The 18,958-nt window shown below is 38.3% G+C and overlaps 1 long non-coding RNA gene across 2 annotated transcripts in view; it reads left to right on the top strand.

The window, feature by feature from the left end:
- The first annotated feature begins 2,471 nt into the window (after positions 1-2,471).
- Positions 2,472-18,958, top strand: part of LOC110342922 — a 112,437-nt gene continuing 95,950 nt past the window's right edge. Inside the window, exons 1-4 of one of the 2 annotated variants that reach the window (XR_005877886.1) lie at positions 2,472-4,077; positions 9,826-10,035; positions 15,762-15,876; positions 16,038-16,112. This is a non-coding gene — a long non-coding RNA (uncharacterized LOC110342922). The remainder of the gene's footprint in view (positions 4,078-9,825; positions 10,036-15,761; positions 15,877-16,037; positions 16,113-18,958) is intronic. The other variant, XR_002385108.2, reaches the window with a different exon arrangement.

Raw genomic sequence — 18,958 nt, 5'->3', positions numbered from 1 at the left:
GTCCATGATGGGCCACAATATTTTATGCTAGACTCACCCAGTACTTTCTAAATAATTAATCCTTTTTTCTTCAGTATTCTTAGGAATTGAACATAGAGCGTTGTGAGCATTCTAGGCAATTTCTGTCTCTCTATGAGCTGCATCTCCAATGCAATTTTTACTTTTACTTTTTATGATACACTGTTTACATTCTACAAGAGTGATTGCCAGTCTCAGCCCACTTTTTCATGGAAGAAATGTTCCACTCCTGTCATAGGAAAAATCAAAAAGTTCCACTAGGTTCTTGCATTTGCAAATGAAGAACATTGCTTTTACTTGTATCGTGAGAGTATTTTGGCATCTAGTGAGAGCTCGACTAAATTAATATTTTGCATGCATAAACAAATAGAGTGAGTTTCATATTATATCGTACTCCTTTGGATCTGTCTGCCTTGTGCCCAGTGCTGCTGCTCTGCTGTTCTCTCACTGGAGATGCAGTTCAGGGTGCAGGACTACCAAAGGAGGGATCTTTCCCACAGTTCCTTTCACAGGGGGCAATGGAAGCTGATCCTAATCATCTTACATGTCACGTGAGGAATGGACTGGAGCTAGAACTGAGGATCTCCTTAGCATCTTCCCAGAAGGGGACAAGGAGAGTGAGCACACTGTGCTCTCTTGAGCTTTGCAGCAATGGAAGTTGGGAATTCTCTGCAGATATCTTTATCCCTGGTCTGTTTAAGTTGCCTGTTTCATCTTTCATCTTGCCACAAAGAACAGTCACCATAGATATAGGTTCCTTGTGTCAGGGATTTTTATCATAAACAGAACAATTTCAAACAAATAGCTAAAGAAGCATCTCTGTTTCTTTACAAAGCATAGATGAGCACAGTAGCTAGGAATTCTCCCAGTGCCATTAGTTCAGAGACAAAACAGCAAGGTTATTTTTAGAAGCTGTTAGTTACTTTCTATCAGTCTGAGAGTGCTCTGTTAAGATCTTATTGTGCACAGTTTCCTCCTCTTCCTCCTCCTCCTCCTCCTTCCATATGCAAACACACAGAATAGAAGCAAGAGTTCTTAGTGAATTATTTGCCTACAAAATCAGTTTAGAATCATCTTGGTGATGATCTAAAAAGAATGTGTACTAATAAAACATTAGTATTGTCAATTTAATATGTAATGCTTTTTATTATTGCTATGTCATCTTTTGCCTTTATGTCTAGAAGCAGATGACAGTACAAAACAAGACTTCTTCACCAAGGTAAGATTTTATAGACTTTAAAACTCATCGAGTGATTGGAGACTGTGAACATAGTAAACAGACATTGGTGAGTATACTCTGAGACAGACACTTTAATCCTTGCTCTGCCTTATGGTCTCTACAGTGTTAAGGACTACAGTTTTGGAATGAAAATTTGTTCTTTTTCAATTTGCTTCTACATGTTTTATGCTCAATTACTGATTCTAAAATAACACCTCTCTGCTTGGGCACATGCACTTCCAGATGTCAGCCTCCACACATAAATTTGACTCTCCCTAACTTATTAAAAAGGTTCTATAGAGTCCATATGTGAACTATGACCTCCATGAGGAGTTAGCTTTAGAGTTATCTTTAAAATTTTGTAAATATACATGAACTGAATCATTCAAAATTGTGTGATAAAGTTACAGAAAGACCAAAGAGTTGCTTGCCTTCCTGGATACCTTACTTATATGAAAAGGCCCTTTATATCCTCTGTAGCACCTTCTTGTGTTTCATGTGCCAGTTTCCCAAGATGGGTGCTAATTTACAGTTATCCCTTAAAGTGATGTGATCTTATAAGTTATTAATTATCAGAATCTTAAATAGGTCTTTTGAATTTAAGAAAACCAAGCCCCAAGTCCTTCATCATCAATGCATAAAACATGATTTGTTTTTCAGGCCAAGTAGAAATAAACATGGAGATGACAGCCCATTCCTGTTTAGAATTTGCTAGATCAGATGCTGAATTTTTTTGGGAGGGAGGAATTAACAGGAGTAATGTAGACCAGTAGATCAGGTCCTTACATTCACTAATTTTCGGTCCTCATCATGATTCATTAGTTCCACAACAAGATATAATCATGTAACTTAATGGGGCTATGTATCATTAAAAACATGATAACATGAGCCGGATGTTGGTGGTGCTCACCTTTATTCCCAACATGGGGGAGGCAGAGGCAGGTGGATCTCTGTGAGTTCCAGGCCAGCCCAGTCTACAAAGCTACATAGAGAAACCCTATCTCGAAAAACCAAAAAAATATGGTAACATATTATTAAAGCCTTAGTTTACTCCAAATTAAAAGTTTTGAAAATACAACAGCTAATTGCAGAGGCAAAGACTCATGCTTTCCTGGTCATTTCAAGTATACACCCTACAAAAATAAAAAGTTAAAGTTTAAATTTAATTCATAAATACTTCCATATTAAAAGAGAAAATAAAGAGTAAAAAAATAGGAAGAAAAAGAATACTAAGTCTTGTTGCTTTATTTTTGTCCAGTCATCGTATTATCTAGTTAAGAATTCATAATGACCTGGGAACCTAATCAGCAAACAGGTCAATTCTTAGGAGATTTTGTGAGTCAAAGATAAGTGATGTAGTTGGCTGGGTGGTGGTGGCACACACCTTTAGTCCCAGCACTCAGGAGGCAGAGGCAGGTGGATCTCTGTGAGTTGGAGGCCGGGCTGGACTGACAGCCCCAAAACAATACAGAGAAACCCTATCTCGTAAAAACCAAAAAAAAAAAAAAAAAAAGAAAGATAAGTGATGTAGTAAGAAAGCGAAAGTGTTGGGTTTGCAGCTGGGTCTTCTGAGCACAAGACTTTCCATGATGCAATGCTAACTTAGTAAAAGCACCAACACTGTTTCCCTCTCCTTGAGAACATTTACCTTTGTATTTCTCTTGATTTTAAGAATTGTAGAGCTTGTGTTTTTTAAGCTCATTGTGGAAATTTGTGTTTGCACAGCTGAAATGGTGTGAAATACTGATAACAACTCAGGGCTGCAGGTTGGTCCCATACCTTAGCAAATACAGGCAGAATAACAGACAGTGATTCATGGGACTAGGTATTAATATGAAATATAATTTATTTTGGGGAAAAGTCACTTACAGAAGAAACAGATAGCCACCACAGGATCCTGCTCTAAGGATGTGTGCAGCCTGCTCTTCTGTGACCTGCCCAGAAGCAAGAGATCTCTGAGGTCCAGGACCCCAGATCTAGTCCTCTCCTCCATCATGTCCTCACCTGTGACCACACCCAAACGGGCATGAGCAATGCTACAGGTGTGGGTGGGGTAGATATCTCACTACAATTCTCCTTGTAGTCTAAGGGAAAAGATTAATTTTTGAAACAGAACTATATACAAAGATAGCAAATAACAGGTATGCTCTAGGAGAAGGAAAAGTGGGAGCAAACACACTTAAGACCTATCACCAGTGAAGCAACTAGAGCAAATGACAAAAACTACATATGCTGTCCTAGGATAAAGGCATAATAGAGATTGCTATAGAGCTGCCCTAAGCTGGAAAGCTTAAGTCTTATATCTAATATTTCTATCTAGGAAGAGAAAACAATAATTCGGACAATCTAATCATTAACCTCATCAAAGACCTGAGAAGGAGGGTAACAATATTAGGATAGGCAGGAAGTGTAGGTGAGCAGCTTCCAAAAGGTGCAGCGAAGACAGAAACATCAGGCTACCTGGACAGTCACCCAAAGTCTTACAGCAGCATAGGGGCAGCCAGCTTTGGTTAAGGTCTAGAGTATCTGACTGGCCCTGACTTGGCTAGTTTTAGCAGTCTTCTGAGTTTATCTTCTACAAGCACAGTAGGGACAGAATGTCCAAAGTCAGCAGTCAAGGTGGGGGTAGTTTTTTGCTCAAGAGGCCATTAGCTGAAGAGAGAACAGTTCCAGAAGGAGTGACATCGGTGCCCAACATCTTCTTGGGAATAGCTTGCTGCTGTCAGGAGCAATTGTGTCTCATGTCAATGGAGTACTAGTATTAAAACATTTAAGTTCCGTATTTTGCAGGTCTTTGAAGTGTTTGAAGATCAAATATCTGTATCTGACTAATCTCATAGGTAAGAAACATGGGTGGTAATAGTCTGTAATTCTCAGAAACATGGTTGTACAATGGCTGAAGCTTCCTAAAATAATTTAACCAGGACAAACCCAGGGTCATGGGTTCATTCCCCACATTGGGCGCCAGATGCAGATGCATTATTCACGGGACTAGGTATTAATATGAAATATAATTTATTTCGGAGAGAAGTCACTTACAGAAGAAACAGATGGCCACCACAGTTTCCTGCTCTAAGGATCTTTGCAGGCTGCTCTTCTGTGACCCACCCAGAAACAAGAGTGCTCTGGGGTCCGGGGCTCCAGATCTAGTTCTCTTCTCTGTCATTTCGTCATCTGTCAGTGCTGCAGGTGTGGATAGTGTGGATGTCTCACTACATGACTCCAACACTTATATGAAAAAAATGTGAAGTTCTGAGGGTTTTGAAGGGCTCATGTTGAATCTAGGAGCAGTTAGAGCAAAATAGGAGGGAGTTAATATGATCATAATGCTTTTTATATAAATATTAAAAGGAATTTCTTTTTTCATATTTTATGAAAGTAATACCTAAAAAGAGCCAAAACCAACAGCTAAAAAATCCACACAAAACAGTCAGGTGAGACCTTGATGGGCATTTAATCTAGTTGTTCCTGCTGAAGAAAATAAGAAGACACTCTACATTCTAAATGAGTTATTCAAAACAGGTGTAAGTTGCAATTGCATTGTTTCTAATTTTATTTTCTAAAGCACTTGAATGAAGACATATTCATGAAGTTATTATTAAGAAATTTCAAATCTAAAGCCATATTTAGAGAAAAATGTTTTCTTTTTTATTTTGATCTATGGTTTATATTCTCAAGAAACCCATCTTTGACTTTTTATAATAATTTTTTTTTACGAGACAGGGTTTCTCTGTATTGTTTTGGAGGCTATCGGTCCAGCCCGGCCTCGAACTCACAGAGATCCGCCTGCCTCTGCCTCCCGAGTGCTGGGATTAAAGGCGTGCGCCACCACCTCCCAGTAATAATTTTTTAATTTAACTTTTTACATGTTACTCTCAGCTCCCTCTCCCCTCCCCCCTGCCCCCCAATCCTCCCAGTCCCCTACCCCACCCCATTGGCCCTCTGCTCCCCAGGGAGGGTAAGGGCTTCCATGAGGGATTTTCAGAGTCTGCCATATCATCCCAGGCAGAGCCTAGGTCCACCCCCCTTGTGTCCAGGCTGAGAAACCATCCCTCCTTGTGGAATGGGCTCCCAGAGTCTATTTGTATGCCAGGAATAAATACTGATCTACTCTCCAAGGAGAAAAATGTTTTCTAATTGAATTAAATTAAATAACCACTTGCCAAACAAGATGTGCCCACTGGTGCAATAGTGTCAAGACAGTCACAGGGATAACCAAATGTTCTGTTGATTAGATTGAGGACTATTCCACATTGGGGAAGTCATGCTTGATGCTGTGAATGCAGCTATTTACCTTTGTCTTGTTAATTAGCCTAAGAATGCTGAAATGTGTTTTTGATGATTTTCCAGAGGAATTGTCCATGAAGACTGAGAAAAGTGACAGTAATAGAAGTATCCAGCAGTTATTATACAATCATAGTCTATTAAGTCTGACTGGAAACTGTAAGAATTTGGAAGGAACACTTTCCTATGTTCCGGCTTTAATCAGCTGTACCCAGAACGTCTTTAATTCCTAACTTGTCTCTGGAAGTCACAGAAGGGAGTGGATACTCTAAATGAATTCAAATGTCTGTCTTCCCATAAGAGATGAGATTAAAATGTGTCAATGTTATTATATTATGGCAGGCTTTCATCCTGTCACCTTATTATGAATTTTATTTGTCTTTTAATTTGTGGTGATGGAGATTAACTAGAGGGGTCTCACATGCTAAGAATATATTCTATCAGTAAACACACCCAACCTACTCTTGGGAGAGAAAAACGCAGTATCTGGAATATAAGATCATGGCATTTGTACTACACATGTGTCACACAGTTCATTGCCACTAAAGTGTGATTATGCCATAGGCACAAGATGCAACGTTCAACGGTTTTCAATTTTTTTTCATGCTAATGAAGTAATTAAAATCATTGGGTTTTCTTTCCTACAATTTCTCTATATAGACAATGCTCACATTATTTTGTATTTAAATACCTTCCATTTTCATTCTAAAATCAACAATTTCAACTCAATCACAAGTGAAACTTCTCTATGTCTTAACAAAAATAAATACCCTTCTAGAACATGTCTAAGTACTGTTACTCCAGAGGTGGTAATAATACATAGATAAATGAACAAAAATTTAATAAGCAATTAAGTAAAATATAAATAAGTAGATGAGAACAGCAATGTACTGTTTTTCACACTGTTAGTATGAATTGCCTGATCTGGTGAGGATGTAATTTTCTAGAAGTCTGACAGTATACAGAAAGAATATGAACACTGTGCACTGCAGTCCATTCTTAGGTATTAACTGTTGATAATACATGACTTTTACTTGAATATGAAATTACTAGAGAAGTAGAAATTTGAGTTCTCAATTTATTAACTGCCTAGAAATGAATATTTATTCTAAATAGTCTCTGCGGATGTTCTCAAAGGAAAACAGAGTAAACAAAATATTAACTTTTTCATTTTCATAGTTAGTTTTCTATAATTGTTATAAAATATATTTCTCATTTATCTTTAAAAGTAGATAACAATACTGAACAGAAGTCTTTATCTGGGTATGTAATTTAAAAATGCATGACGTAATTGGTGAGTCCAAAGATAAATAATATCGCTGAATGTACATTGAGGCAGACACAATACTTGTCTTATAGTCACCATAACCAGTTTTCAAAGTATCTATGCTTTCACAATCTCTTTAAAACTAATTAGACAGCTGCTGTCCTGGGAGCTGGATTATTTGGCCCATGGTCCTGGCTCTGCAGTACATCTTTTGCCCTTCTGAACAGACTGATTTGGGATATGATTATACTGGCCTCAAGGTACAGATAACGTCAAATCAGTTCAGAAAGTTAAGTTGTATGATTTGGCTCTGATGCAGACTTCTCCTGAGAAGTTAAATTGTATAGCCCAACAGCCTATGTGAATAATTTTGGCAACTGCGGATGGATTTCAGACCTCATTTTTATCCGTGGAGGTTTGAAGGCAGATCAGAGGTAGCATACATCCATAGCTTTTACTCAAGATCTCTATAGATGAATGAAGAATATTAACATGTAGATCATGGTCTGTGAATATTAACATTGACTTAGAAAACTTTTGAAACAGGGTCTCCCTATGTATCCTTGGGAGTCCCAGAACTCACTGTAAGTACAGGATGGACTCAAACTCACAAAAACAAACTTTATTCTGCATTTTGAGTTCTGGGATTAAAGGCATACCATACTAAATCCTGTCTTAGAGGTTATTTTTAATTGATTAATAACTAGTATTCTAGTAGATTTCTGTTGCTATAAGTATACCCCCTTTCCTTATTGTTTAAAAAATCTTTTTTCTTTCTTTTCTTTTTAGTATTTGAAAGCTAAGTATTCATTTTCTCCTAGAGATGATTAAAAAATCTAGACTTTCAGGATTTTAAAGACTCTTAGAGATGTTGCAAATCCTATTAGTCCTTATTGTGTTTAATTTTCTGCCCAAATAATTGCTCTTTGTCGTGTCCTGAAGTTCACAGCACAGAAATAACTTATGTCAACATAGCAAGTGTCAGAAATGAGATTTGCAGTCTTGTTCCTCAGTTGTAAAGCTGGTTGTCTCCTTATTTATCCACAGATATGTGAGTGTTTAGTAATAAAATGGGAGAACACAGGTAGTGAGGCAGTTGAAGATGGGGAGTGTGGATTTAGCAATTTAACCTGGTAAATGAGGAAGGGAATGAGTTTACAGTGGAAGGTGGAGCTTAGAAAACATTAGTTTGGGCAGCAGTGTCAGATTTAGGAAAGTGATGAAGATAATGGGGTGTATGACAGATTTGACACTGACAATAGAAATATAAGGTCTAGAGATACTAAGATTATGACAAAAGCTCATTAAAGCTATAAATTGAGGAGAGTCCTGAAAATGCCATTGCTGTTTGGACTACCTAATTGGAAGACTTGACATATTTCAAGGTGCCCACTGAAAGGTACCAGCTTGGGGCTGGAGATATAGCAGTCAATGAAGTGCACTTTCTATGAACATGAGGTACTCATTTTGGCCCCAGAACACAAATAAAAACCCAGGTATGGTTATAGGAGCTTGTCCACATGTCACCGGGGAGGCAGAGATATGGTTATCCCTATGACCTGCTGAAAAATCAGTGTAGAGGAATTGATTTCCCTGTCCCAGTGGGATACCCTTTCTAAAAATCATGAAGGATGGCACCCAAGGAAGAAGGACACTGATGTTGTGTACTGTCTTATACACACACACACTCACACACACATGCACACACAGACATAGATGTTAAGACAATTTGAAATCCTTAGAGGTATCTGAAATCCTTAGAGGGATCTGTGTAGCAGATATGCTTGTGGTACTGAATATTCCCTTATGAATTTACATAAATAAAGCACTTAGTTTTTACCCAGGTGCTTAGTCTTTAATCAGAGTTAGACACTGGAGAAGATACAACCAACTTTCTACCTTGTTTTAGGCAGTGGATTTGTTTCATTTCAGGTAGTAAATGTATATACTTGTTAGGGGAGTTGTCAATGCAAACTTTAAGAGAAGAGAAATGGTTTGGACAGGCAAAAGTAAATACAATAGCTATTGATCTCTCTCTCCCCTCTCCCGTGTCTGTCTGTCTCTGTCTCTCTCTCTCTCTCTCTCTCTCTCTCTCTCTCTCTCTGTGTATTGCATGTGTTACATATGTCTATGTGAAGACTTGGAGGTAAGAGGAGGTTACTTATGTCTTGTTCTATCATTCTCTACCTTATCCACTTGATGCACAATTTCTCACTGAACATGGAGCTAGACTTGCATCCAACAAGCCCCTGTGATTCCCCTATCTTTCCTACCCATAGTACTGGGATTAAAAGTGAATGCCCTGCCTTTTATGCATATGTTGAGGATTCAAATTCAGATCATTTTGTGTGGGTAGCCACCTCTCTTATTTGCTGAGCCTCCTCCTAAGATACTGAATTTTTTCCAAAAAATAGAAGTAACTATGAGTGAGTCTTGATTCAGTATTCTATAGTTTGAGATATGTTAAAGCTCACAGAGACAACCAAAAGGTTTAAACCATTGGTTGACTCTGTATTGCCTAAGTACTGAAATGTCACTTAATATGCAAGTAATGGTTCTTTCACCAGAGTTTCTCAAATGAACAAACCCACCATTACTGAATGATTTTATTCTCAAGGCTCTCTGAAAACCTGATCCTGATGTTCTTGGATGTACAATAGAGGACAGTGATAATAGTTTTGTTAGCATGGTCAAATGCTCCTTTGGAAAATTCATTTTCTAGTGTATTTTGCTAAAATGTCATAGTAGTCTATCACAGTTTTATATAGAAACTTAGAGAAAAAACATTTGGTAGACGTGGAAATTTCTTATTCTAGGCTACCAACATATTTTTTTATCTTTTAGTCACACCAAACCCTAGTAATTAGTGAGTAGACAAACATATTTGAAGATATTTTATTGCTAAATTCTACTTTTTATGTGTCAATACTTATGAATGTAAAAGGATAATGTAGTTTTGAAAACATGCACCCCCAAACAAAGCAATTTGATTTCAGGACCAGACCAAGACAGTTAATTTTCTGCTTTTCTGTTGTAGAAAATATATGAAGATCCTGAAATGAATATAAATGACTGTGACTATATCTCTGTGAACAAACAGTGTCTGTTTCTTGATGAAGCTACATCACATAAATATATTGGAGAAAGCTGGAAGAGGGTTAGAAAACTTTTTGGAAAATCTGAAGTTAATCTTTGCCCTCAGGGAGAGACACTACCTAATCACTCTAAAGGACAAACATCCCTAAAGGTAATTCCCACTAATTTGAAAGCTACATATTTTCTTATTGGGGAAATATGTGCCTATGCCTGTAGTATTGCAGATGGTGTCAGAAAAAAGGAACCCAGCTGGAACATGTCTTGCTCCTCCTTCACACCCTCACTCCCAAGAACACCCCAGCCAGTCACCTTCCAACGTGTAATTGAAAATAAGTTATAGAAATAAAAATCCGGAAGGTGAACATGCTTTTAACAGATGTGAAAATACAGGAGAACTCATCAAAATACAGAGAATAAATAATGAAGACTCCTGGAGTAGTTACAGTCAACATGAAAGTGACCAACATGTTGTGTGTTTTAGGTTTATTGACCTTATGAATGTTTTGCCTGCATTCTGTCTGTGCAACATGTGTGTACCCACTGCCCAGAGTTAACAGATGGTTGTCAGCTACCATGTGGGTGCTGTGAATCAAACACAGGTCCTCTGTAAGAGCAGCAAGTGTTCTTAACTTCGGAGCCATCTCTCCAGCTCATGGAAAGACTATGTTTAATATGCAAATGATTAGAGTATAAGCCAAGATATAAAAGGAAATAAGTAGCCAGTGTCAGGACATTTGCTAACTTCCTGGAGACCAGGCATCATCAGCCTGCCAATTTTACACGCTGAAATCCAGAGAATACATAGACAGTAAGAACAGCTACGTGAGGCGGGAATGTTGGCACACACCTTTAATCCCAGCACTCTAGAGACAGAGGCAGGCAGAACTCTGTGAGTACAGGAAAGCCTAGTTTCAGTCTATTTGGGGGAATGTGGGAAGGCATCGTGTATGTGTGCCATTGCAGAAATGTGGAGATCAAAGGATAATTTATGGGAGGCAGTTTTCTCCTCCCACCATGTCAGTCTCAGGGGACAAATTCAGGTTGTTAGTCTTTCTGGCAAGTGCCTTTATCCTGTCACCCCACTAGCCCTCTGATTTGCACTTTCACTAAAACCATTTCATCATTATCACAGACACAGACAGATGGACACACACATGCAGGCACGCGCGCGCGCGCACACACACACACACACACACACACACACACACACACACACACACAGAGGCCCATGTATTTGAATACTTTGTCATTATTGTGGAGATTATTTAACCTTTTTAGGCCTGGCTAGCAGAAGGTTGCTGGTGGCAGGTCTTAATGGTCATCGTCGAATCTGGTACCTGATCTTAGTTGTCTGCTTCCTGATCTACTGGCATGTCAGAAGCAACAGGCCACGGCCACAGACCAAACCACCCTGTCTACCTTCTGTAACACTGTAAGGAACTGAAATTCTCTCGCAGCCATGAGCCTTCTGTCAGATTTTTGTCACAGCAACTAGAAATGCAACAGCCCTCTTTTCTGTTTTAAACAGTCCTCAGGAGTTATAAAGCAAGCAGAGGAGACAGCTTTTTTTGCAGACCTTCCTTACACCAGTTGCTGATCTCCATGGCAAACTAGCTAATTGCCTTAACTCGTCTAACTTCACCATTAGGAGAGAAAGGGGCAGACGAGACATAATTATCACACTTAATGAATGAAGCCATCACTGTGACCTTAATAATAAAACCAAGGGGCTTTTTCTTTAATGCCTACTTCAATTTGATTTCCAAGTTAATGTTAGCTGCTATATGTGATCAAATGAAGTAATTTTTGGTCAAGGGAGGACTTAACAGGGATATAGATATCAAGTACTTTTAATAAGAAAAGAAATTAAAAACACCCACTGAACCAACGATACCTTAGGAAGGACACAGTGAACAACCTGTCTGTTGGTGGGCATGTTTTCCTCAATCCCTATAGACTGCGGAAAGATATTTCTGAATGTAGTTAAGGCATTTAAATCTTTAAGCAAGGAGCTGAAGTGATGGCTCAGAGGGCACGAGTGCATAGGGTTCTTGCAGAGGACCCAACTTCTGTTTCCAGCCCCCATATCAGGTGACTCACAAATGCCTGGAATGCTAAGTTCAGGGAAGCCAACACCTCAGGCCTCCACAGGCACTTGTTCTCATTTACATATACTCACACACATAATTTCTAAATTGCAAGTGAGTATCAAAGACATGTTTGTCTCATTTTCACCGCAAAAATAAAACTTGACGTATCTCAAAGCTAACAAAGATTTAAATAAAAGATTTACTTACCTATAGCATATAATCGTTTGAAAAACAAACTATTATAATCCATAGTAACTAAGTAAATATTTTCAGAAGTATCTTTTGACTGGAGGTCAGTTTCACTTTCTGCTCTCACTGATATGATTTCCTAGTGAGATGGTGTGATCAACTTTGAGACACCAACTAGATGGTCCAGGTCATAAGCAAGGTGGCACTGATGGCAAGTGGGTTAGATTTGAGGAAGTGGAGTTCCTTCCTGGTGTCGTAAATCTATAGTTTCCGGTTGTGAGGGACTCCTGCCAAGTTCATAGACCTAGTACTGCTGCACATTTCTAATTGTCTTAAGTCAGTTTTCAACATTTCAGATAGAGTGGGGCAAAATATTTTAACGCAAGGATTGCTTTACCCTGTTGAAAATTATCTAGTCCATTTTTTTTTGCAAACTGAATGTATAGGTATGTTCTTTCCAATCCAAACTTAGTTATGTTTGTTGGTTTGTGTTTTGCTCATATTCCAGACTAACATAAATTATTCTCACTTCTCGACCAGAGCCACTTGTGAATAGCTACACATACACAGAAATATTTAACTGTTAAACACTAATTTGTTTCATTTTTACTAAGTCCATGTCCAGTGACTCTTAAGGACTAAGTCATTTTGAAGACAAGTACTCTCATGTCAAAGTAACAACAAAGCATCAGCCAGTGAACCAAGCAAACTAATTATCCACCTCATCTGCAGAACGTATCTACAGACCATCTCCAGACCCAGCAATGGAGATACTTGATAGAGAATTTGTACCTTCAGGACCTCCTCCTGAAGTATGTTGATGGAGTATGTACTTGGAGACAGCCTCATCAAAAAAGAAACAACAGAGATAGTTTGTAGGCTTTCTGGAAAAACTGAAGGTCATGTTGGTCTTGTGAAAGTGTAGCTACATAGTACCTCTGAAGGCAAAACACACCCAATGACAATCCCCACTGATTTGAAAAGTAAATAATCATAAATATTCAAGTACACATAAATACTTAGAAAGCAGTTTGAGACCATGCCCACTTAGCAAGGCAAATCCCAAGCCACGGGCTTCAGGCCAGGTTTTCAGTACCAATCATGAATTACAACCTATGGATCAGGCCTCAGATCCAATCAAAAGTGGCTGATGACTCCCATAGAGTAACCATTGTTCCGCCAATGTCTAGTTTTGGTGTCTTTGTTAAAAGCACATGGCTTTAGTTGCACAGCCTTATAACCAGGTTCTCTGTTCTATTTAATTTATCTATAAGTTTTCTTTTGTTCCAGTACCATACTGATTTTATTACCATTGCTCTGTACTACAATTTGGGATCCTGCATGGCGATACTCTCAGCATTGTTCCTTTTTCTTGGGATTGCTTTGGCTATCTTGGGTCTTTTGTGCTTCTACATAAATCTGAAGATCCATCCCCCATTTCCGTGAAGAATGCCACTGAAATTTCAACTGGACTTTCATTAAATCCCTAGATTGCTTTTGGTAAATAGCCATTTCTTCCAATATTGAGTTATTTCAATACATGATGATGAGAGATTGTTTCATCGTCTAGTGCCTTCCTCAATCTCTTTCTTTGCTATCTTAATGTTTTCACTAACAAGGCCACTTTGACATCTTGGTTAGGCTTATTCTTAGATATGCTTTCTTGAGCCTATTGTGAATGAGAGTGTCCCCCTGATATTTTTCTCAGTAAAAGTTCCAGTCTCTTAGAATCCTGGAGACTTTCGTATTGCCTCACTACAGCCTATGACTTCCTCAGTCACAGGCTGTGAACCAGATTTACAGAAGCAGGAATGAGTTCCCTACTGTGTAGAGGGCTAAAATCCAACCACCAAGCAGTTGATTGCTCCTGTAATAGTGATGCCACAATAGCACTGAGAAGCATATTTGTCAGGCAGGCTGTTACTTGCAGGGTCCACTGATGGGTAGAATCATTGCCAACTTTCCTCCTCTAGTAGCTTGCATAGCTCCTTCTGGCTCCATGAAAGCTAAGCAGCAATGTTACAGCATGACTTCTAAATGTCCCATGTCTCAAGTGTATGGTGTGTTCAGAATAGTCTTACTTACAATCTACTGCTTTTATGGAACCAAGAGCACTGGCAGTAGCTTGTGATGCTTAACTGGTGACTCTCTTAATCACAGCCCAAAGGGAACTATCTCCCAGTGAGGACTTTTTTTAACAGCCTTAGTCTTTTGGGAGGAACCTTATCCACCTATGCACGGTTCCTCTGTTATATATATAGCAGAGGCCTGGTGGCAAGTCACAGAGCATGTGTGGAGGTTGGAGGGTCCTAGCTTTTGGAGTAGATCTTTCCTTTCACCTTGTTGATTACAGCTTAAACTCAAGCTACCAGATTTGGAGACAGCCTCCTTTACCCACTAGTCGCTTATAGTCCATCCAACTGTTTGTAAATAACTTAACAGAGATTGTATTTCCATAATCACCTGCTTAGTGTTGGTAAACACTTCCCTCACTGCACTGTCACCATGACCTCCTAATCCTCCCCACTCGCAGGTTCCTTTCCACTATATTCCCAGCATATTTTTTTTTTGTGCCCCACTTCCATTAAGGCCTCCTTTCACCTTCCCCTTTAATGGTGCCTTTCCTACTTTCGGGCTTTACAGGTTTTCTAAATTAAACACAGTAGATTGAGAATTCAAAGCTAGGACCCCACAAGAAAGACAGAAGAAGGACATAAATATCCACTCCATCCACAGCACCAGCTTTTCTTCTAGGCCCTAGCTCCTCAGTCCTCCAGATGGAGTTGCTGATGGTTCCTAGAATACACCAGAGGGTTTGATGTCTCAGAGTGTTGCTATCAGATGGGCATTTGGAACAGAGTTGCTTTACGTTTTGCCATTCTTGTTTACTTGGAGTTTTCAGACAGGGTCTCATGTAGCCAAGGTTGGCTACAAACTCCTCATGGAGCTAGAGAAGGCCTTGATTCCCACCATGTGCACGTTCAAGCGTGTGCACGTGCACGCACATCCGTGCGCAAACACACACACACACACACACACACACACACACACACACACACACTGTTTCTCTGTCTTTCTGTCTCTCTGTCTCTTTTTCTACCATGGCATGTATTTCCTTCCCACATACCATTAAAGTATAGTGTATAATCTGTAGTGTGGCAACAATAACTGTTTTAGCCAGTGACTTATGGCTAGACATTTTGATCTTTTTTTTTTTTTTTTTTCGAGACAGGGTTTCTCTATAGCTTTGGAGCCTGTCCTGGAACTCTCTCTGTATACCAGGCTGGCTTTGGCCACCAACTCCCAGCATTTTGATCTTTTATCTTACAAAAATTCTACAATAACTGTCCTGGCACCGGAAAGTTTCTACACCTAACAGTTTTCACAAAACATATTTCTGGAAGTACATTTTTTGAGCAAGCCTGCATTTTTACCTCAATTGATCCATATGCAGATCTCTAACCTTTTGATAGCACACACATCAAAACCACTGGAAGAAGCCAAAATTCATGGTGGGGGCAGAAATGTTGGGTCAAATATGATGATTAAACTGAGAGGGAAAACATACATTTTTGTTCAAAAGTTTCTGTGTTCACAGAAATTATGACTCCAGGTGGAATTAGAAATAACAAATTCCAGAAGAGCAATTGATGACCAAGTCAAGCACACCACTCCACAGAGAGACCAGAGTGCAGGAGCAGAGCTGTGTCCAGGTTTCTATTGATTCCTTTAAAATTATATGTACTGTTTCATGCAATCTTTGCTATTTGCAATAAAATTTCAGTATGGTATTTCCTAAACACATCACTTGGGTTATACTTTAGCTCTTTAATTTTTATAACACCACCAAAAACTTAGACATTATTCTTCTCAGTTTCTAGATGATGAAATGGAAACTCAGAGAAAATGAAGTAATTTGCTCCTGATAACAAGGATGATGAACCCAGAGGTAAGATGCCAATATGGGTGTGTGTACTGTGCAACACCATGCACTTTTACTTTCTTTTGTTTTGCTCTTGTTGCTGTTTTTTTGAGACAAGGTCTTTATAGTTACGGGAGGCCTAAAATTAGCATATGATTTCTAACCGACATGCTTAAAATTTATGAGCACTACTACATTGTAACACTCCTTCTCTGTTTAACCTGGAAGGAAACTGAAAAAAAAACTGGAGGTATTGCTTATGAACAGGCTTATTTACATTCTTGAAAAAACAGAATATAACCACAAAACTCCATTTATTTAATTTCAGTAAAGTAAATACTAACACTAGGCCTTACATTTAATGTAATTAATTTGGCAAGTGAGTCACATTTAAATGACCATATCAAAAGGAGGAAAGGAACAAGAGTAACTTAATTAAAACTTGTAGGAAATTTCCCTGCATTAAAAAAAAAAACTTGACAAACAGCAGACATCCATTTAATGCCACATTACTCCAAGGAAAGGTTAAGGACAACCAAAGAGTAGAGACAGCACTAAGAACTCCACACACAACTCAAACAAGCACATGGAGGTAAAGTTTTTCTTATTAATTTATGAACATCAAATGTGCTAGTGCAAACAGTTTAATATCTACTCCAGAAATTCTATAATTCTATTGTATATTTTATCTTTAGCAAATAGATTTCAAACAATTCTATATGTCTGAAATTAGGCATTTCAGAATAGTATTTGCAATAACTATATACAAGAGGTACTGGATACCACTGGGATATTACATTTTATGGTGGAGAGACTTCTTGCAACCGAAAATGATAAAATCGACTATATGGCAGTATTTTATAAAGCATTTTCATTTGTGGCTAGTTCCTCCATAAATTTAGTGATTCTACTCAAAGCAATCCCAAATAGCTTGAAATACAGCCTTTACAGTAAAAAACAATGATTCCTGAACATCACAAGGCAAACATATCCTAAACTCATATTGCAATCTCTGGATACATCTGGATATTCTCATAGAATGTTCAAGACAACTCACTGATGTTCCCTCCCAGTCTTCACTGACAAAAGAAAATTGAAGTATATTATACTTTAGGATATTGATTTAGATATGGTGCTGCATACAACCATAGCTAAACTTTAACCTCTGTTTTGTAAATGTATACTGCCAAGTAGTATTTAGGTGTGTCACTGTACATGGAATGCTACTAATCCTGGGAATAGTGCTACTAATTGAGATATTGTCTCAATTAACAATAATAAAAAAGAATAACCATTTAACAGAATTTCACCTTGAATGTGAGTTAGCAACTCATAACCAAATTAAGTCAATTTGTTTGTATATATTCAAACTGACAGGCATTGAGCATGCAGGGTCTCTGTTCTAACATATGTATTGGTTGTTTGGTTTGGGTTATTATTGAATCAGGTAAATGAATTATGTGACCATCAGATTTCAAAGTAAAATATCTATAAATTTATGGTACAAATAGGTTCATTATGAGGCCTACTTTAGGCTACCATAATATTCCAAATCTTGACATAATAATTTAAAAATTATATGAAAAACCATAAACAAATTATTGCTTACAGTAGAACAAATTCATAACTCTATGTCATCTTTATATAAGTTAAACCCTAGCATAAGTGTGAGCTAGCTACTAGAGGGAGGAAGATGTACAAACTCAAGACATGCTGTCATAGAGAAGATCTGGCCAGCACACTGACTATCACCAGAACCAGGGCCACCAATGTGGGCATCCAGGGTTGGTGTTTCCATATGGAAAGAAACAAAGAGTCAATATCACATTCTCCTCTCTCCTTTCACACCTATTTAACTCTGAGTACATGTGCTTAAAAGACCATGGGAAAATTCTTTGCACTGTGAGAATAAGTGTAGAAAGAAAGGAAAATGACAGAGAGCCATACTAGCAGGACCATTATGTGAAAGCATGTTCAGGCTGTCTTTACACTGTTGGAGGTCATCTGTGATTGACTGCTTTTTCTTCCCACGCACTTCAAACTTCAAGTTCAGTTCTGAGACTACAGTCTGTGACTTTTCATACTAGAGGCAAAGCAAAAAGAACATGCAAACTGGACTCAAAGTGGTTAACGAAGTTATGTTTCTAGTCAGGTACATGTATGAGGCCTTGTTTAAAAACCTTTAACACCAAAATCAAGTCTTCTGCCTAAAGAAGGATAAGAGTCGCTGGCACTCTTAATAAGAAATTTTTAATGTTGTCTCAAATCCTATGTAATGATCTCCTTGCCTTGTTACTAAAATCATAGAATAGAAAATACCATATTGTCATCAGTTTATAGTGAAAGTGTCACTTCTTCCATTAAGTGAGAAGAGGGAAAATTGAAAATTTTTCCTTTGTGAAAAAAATAAAAAACAACCAGCTACAACCAAATCCTGTAGCCTAATTAAATGGCAATGTTAGGTGTAAGTCTATTTCCTGGTAATTACAAGTAAGCCATGTTAGCTAAGTTACTTAGTCTTGAAATAAAAGCATGAGCTTTCAGTAGGGCTTCATTACTCTGGACTAGTGTATATATCACCAGTGAGCTGTCTCTGAGTTTTCTAGGCAAATAAGTCAGAGAAATGCCTCTGAAGTATTCACCACCAAGACTGGGGGATTTGACACTTAAAAACTATCAGTACCAACTTAAAAGACTAAGAACCTGATTCTAATAGAAAAATGTCCATAATGGAAGAAGTCTTTTTCTACTCTTGAAAAGTGTGTGTGTGCATTGTGTGTGTGTGTGTGTGTGTGTGTGTGTGTGTGCGTGCACGTGCACATGTGTACCTGCAAAATATATAGACAAACATATTGGAAGGTTTCTTGTTCTTT

Source organism: Mesocricetus auratus, unplaced genomic scaffold (assembly GCF_017639785.1).
Source record: "Mesocricetus auratus isolate SY011 unplaced genomic scaffold, BCM_Maur_2.0 Super-Scaffold_100006, whole genome shotgun sequence".
In the NCBI taxonomy this organism is placed as follows: Eukaryota; Metazoa; Chordata; class Mammalia; order Rodentia; family Cricetidae; genus Mesocricetus; species Mesocricetus auratus.
Note: the sequence above shows the minus strand (reverse complement) of the source record. Positions and strands in the feature narration are given on the sequence as shown.